We start from the raw sequence: 4,766 nt of genomic DNA, 5'->3' as shown, positions 1-4,766 counted from the left end.
ACCTCGGATGGCTCAGATGGTAAAGAACCCACCTGCAATGTAGGAGACCTGGGTTTGATCCCTGGGTTGGGAAGATCCCCTGGAGGAGGGCATGGCAACCCACTCCAGTATTCTTGCCTGGAGAATCCCAGTGGACAGAGGAGCCTGGCAGGCTACAGTCCACGAGATCGCAAAGAGTAAGACACGACTGAGCAACTAAGCACAGCACAGGATGTTAATCAATTTTATAAACAATCTGCTTTTCATTAGTCAAGTGAATGTCCTTTGGCATAATAAATTGTTGACTTCTATTCCTGTTGTACAAAAACACCTGGACAATATCATTAACAATGTAGAGTAGATTTAATATGGAGGAAATTGCCTAGCAGAGAACAGTGTCACACAGACAGATAACCCAGAATCTCACTGTCCCACAGTTTAGGGAAGGGAGGTAGTGAAGGACAGGGAGGCCTGGTGTGCTGCAGTTCATGGGGTCGCAGAGTCAGACACGACTGAGCAAATGAACAAAAATGTGCTTCCCAGGTGGCACAGTAGTAAAGAGTCTACCTGCCAGTGCAAGAGATGCAAGTGATGTGGGTTTGATCGCTGAGCTGGGAAGATCCCCTGCACAAGGAAAAGGCCACCTGCTCCAGTTTTCTTGCTTGGAAAATTCCCTGGACAGAGAGAGGAACCTGGTGGACTAGTCCATGGGATCACAAAGAGTTGAACATGACTGAGCACACACACACACACACACATCAGGCTCTTGGTATATGAAGGCTCCTCTGTCTGTAGAGGGAGCCTTAGTCTTGCCCTATGTATTCATGAAGACGGCCAGGGATCATCTATGTGAGTATGCAAGAATGGATGCTCCCAGGCCTAGAAGGGGTCTTTCTAGAAAAGAGGACCCCTGGAAAGTTGAGGCTGCCTTTCCTTTCTTTGAGGGGATTCAGGTCTCCTGTGCCAGCTCTCTGCTGAACTACCAAAACGGAGAGGAAACAAGCTAGGACCATGGAGTGTTTCCTGTTCCCTGTTACTTCATTTACAATTTTAGTATCTGTGTTCATCAAGAAGACTGGGCCGTAGTATTAGTCTTTTGATTTTTAAATTTTTTGTATATAGCAATGTATTTTATACTGTGTTTCCTGTGAAGTAATAGCCACTTAGAGCTATTCCAAGACCAGGGGGATAATCTTGTTTGAACCACATGATTCATCTGAATTTACCTTTATTGTAATTGATTCTAATTGTTTTTATGGTTTTGACTTTTGTTAATTTTATGCCTCTTTTAGCCAAGTTGTTTGTTTCTTCCTTTGTGTGTGTTCTATTGGATAGGGCTTCCCTGGTGGAATAGAAGATATTCTGTATGCTCTTATGTTTTATAATAATTTTGAAAATGGAGAACTTGATTTTAATTTTATTAGTGGTAAGGTTAGCAATTTTTATAGATTTATTGAAGTTGTGTTTGTGATGTTATTATGAAAACTAAATATTACAATTAACTCCATTTTATGGAAAAGTAAGAAGAATATATGCTCTTTTGCTCCTTTCCCTCTTTATATACTTTTTGTTAGTTTAATCTGGGGTAAATAAATGCTTTTATTAAAGTATATTGTGTCATTTGTGTCCTATGTTAGTTACCATAGTTATGCAAATTATTTTAGACATCAGTCTTTCTCCTTTAGTGTTTAGTGATTTCTGAAGTTTTTTCTCTTGCTATTTTCAGGGCTTATTGCTAGTTCTTTACCATTCTACTATGACTTCCCAATGATAGAGTTTTAAATTGGATTCATTTTCATTTTCCAGTGGATGAATTAACATCTTAAGCAACCTTCTTCATAGACATATCTGAGTTTGTCATTTTGCTCTCAACCATGACTAGCAAATTGACTGGTTACCATATTTTTTGTGCCATCACCTCTCTATAACTTTACTACTAAAACCCAAAGGCATTTCTCTACTGTTTTCTGCAGAGAAACAAAAATAGAAACTCTATTGATTATACATTAATTCTTGGAAAATTACCTTTTTTAAGTTTAGAAGATTTCAAGATGACTTTTATTTTCTTGGAATTCAAAGAATAAAGTTAACAGGAAACACATTGCCTATTAAATCTGCCATGAACACAGTGACACTTCTTTATTTATATTGGTGTCAGGTCCTTTTATAATACAGAGAGATTATTTTTTTTTATTACAGTTGATTTTGATCCACTTTTTTCCTTTAAAGATGATCATAGTTTGTAATTTGAGTCTCTGTCATCTTACTTCCATTTCTGTTGTCTTCTTTTACTTTCCTAGGTCTTTATTCTGAATTTTATGATTCTATCTCAAGCTTATCTTGTCTTCTTCAAAATTTATTTTTCTATTAAGTCAAATCTGCTATTTAGTACTTCCAGTAGAGATTTTATTTCAGTTCTTCAATTTAGATTAACTCTCTTATTTTTGTCTATTTGATAGAAAAAAGTGAAAGTGAAGTTGGTCAATCGTATCCCACTGTTTGCGACCCCGTGGACCATAGCCTACCAGGCTCCTCCGTCCATGAGATTTTCCAGGCAAGAATACTGGAGTGGGTTGCCATTTCCTTCTCCAGTGGATCTTCCCAACACAGGGATTGAATCCAGGTCTCCCACATTGTAGGCAGACGCTTTACTGTCTGAGCCACCAGGGAAGTCCATTTGATAGAATCATGCCCTTATATTTCATTGAGAACATAAGCCAGAAGTTAATTTTTTTTCTTATTTCCTGGAGTAAATCTATTCCTGGGGAAGGATTTATTTTTAAAATTTTATTTTAATATAAAACAGACAGAGAAAATTGCATAAATATGCACAGCATAAAATGTTGTGAGAAGTTAACACCATATAATTCGAATCTAGGTCAAAAAATTCAGTATGGTCAGATTCCCATAAGCTCTTCGCAGAACAAACTACATAATTTGTAGGGTTCAGTAAAAAGTCAAAATGTGGTGCTCCTTGTTTCAAAATTAGTAAAAATTTCAAGACAACAACAGCGCATTAAACCAAGCACAGAGCCCTTCTGAGCATGCGGCCCTGCCCAGCTGTACAAGTTCACATGCTTGACTTTTGAAGAGGCTGTGAGGAGTAAATGAAATCATGTTTGTGTGGCCACTGTATTGAACTGCATTAAGATGCAATTTTATTTTCCTGTCTTGCCCATTCAGCCACAGTTATCTTCTCCTTCCCTGGAAGAAGACTCCTGCAGGCCATGATAATAGTCAGAGTCTTGGATAATGCACAACTGCAGAGATTTTCAGTTACAAATATTGTCTCATTTAAGTAATTGAAATGGGTAGTCCTGTACAATAATCAGAATTCCTCACTTCTGTAGCTTGGTTTTCCCCTGGCTTAGGCCTGCTTAGGGCTAGAGGCCTGTAACAGGAAGGTGATCCTCCATCTAAGCCCACTTGCTGCGATTTCAGTGTCTTCAGTTAAGTGGGGAAGAGATTCAGAGGATAGGACAGGCTTGCTTGGTTTAGTGAATTTAGGTCGTTGGCCATGGCAGGTTGTCCATGTCGTCTTTCTTTTCCTGTGGTGTGTTTAATGGGTACTCAGCTAAGAGGCTGACTGCTGTGTCCTCTCCTGCAGTCATCTGGAGGGTGCATCTCACTCCTGTGGTGCCTAATGATTCAGTTTTAGCTCACCTGATCTCTGACTTTTGCTCTTGCTACACCTTTCAGCTGTAGTTTCCATGGATCCTCAGGGAGCACTATTCAAGTGGGAGGGGACATGGGTAAACCGATGGCTGATTCATGCTGATGTTTGGTGAAAACCAACGCAATACCTTAGGGCAATTATCCTTCAATTGAAAATAAATAAATTAAAAATAAAAATAAAGACTGAAGGTGACTGAACATATGCCAGACTTTTCTCCCACATGGCCCACATCTGATTCTGAGACAAAGCTCATTTCTCCTGTTCTGAAGACCTCAGGGAGATAGTCCACTTCCAGCACTCTGCCACCCAGTGAGTTAAAGGGCCCTTCTCAAACCCTCTACATTGCCTAGGTGAGAGTCAGTCACCAGTTCACAGTCTATTGTGTGCATGAGTCAGGCCCTGGACCTCGAAGACTCTCACCTGTTGGAATACACTCCCCAGCACCTTGACTAGTCCTGTTGAGGACCATCATCTCTTTCTACTAGACATGGAGGAGAGTTGCCTCCATGCATAATAAAATTCACATCGTATTACAAAAGTTTGCTTCCAGAATGCAAATCTGTAAACTGTAAAATTGTGTTGTTACGTCTAATAAAATCTATGCTTTTTGGTCAGGATAAAGATAGTGAAACTTACCTTATAAAACTGACCCTACATTTTCACAGTGGATCAAGAGTCATTCATGTACTACTCACCTTCACATCACCTTCTAGGCATTTTGAGAATGTAGAGTTAGGTTGAGGGTGGAGCCTCTGAGTAGTAGCATCAGTTCAGCTCAGTTCAGTTGCTCAGTCGTGTCCGACTCTTTGCGACCCCATGAATCACAGCACACCAGGCCTTCCTGTCCATCACCAACTTCCGGAATTTACTAAAACTCATTTCCATTGAGTTGGTGATGCCATCCAGATGTCTCATCTTCTGTTGTCCCCTTCTCCTCCTGCTCCCAATCCCTTCCAGCATCAGAGTCTTTTCCAGTGAGTCAACTCTTCGCATGAGGTGCCCAAAGTACTGGAGTTTCAGCTTCAGTATCAGTCCTTCCAATAGACACCCAGGCCTGATCTCCTTCAGAATGGACTTGTTGGATCTCCTTGCAGTCCAAGGGACTCTCGAG

This window comes from Bison bison, unplaced genomic scaffold, assembly GCF_000754665.1.
Source record: "Bison bison bison isolate TAMUID 2011002044 unplaced genomic scaffold, Bison_UMD1.0 scf7180017864332, whole genome shotgun sequence".
NCBI lineage: Eukaryota > Metazoa > Chordata > Mammalia > Artiodactyla > Bovidae > Bison > Bison bison.
This window is presented reverse-complemented; position numbering follows the sequence as displayed.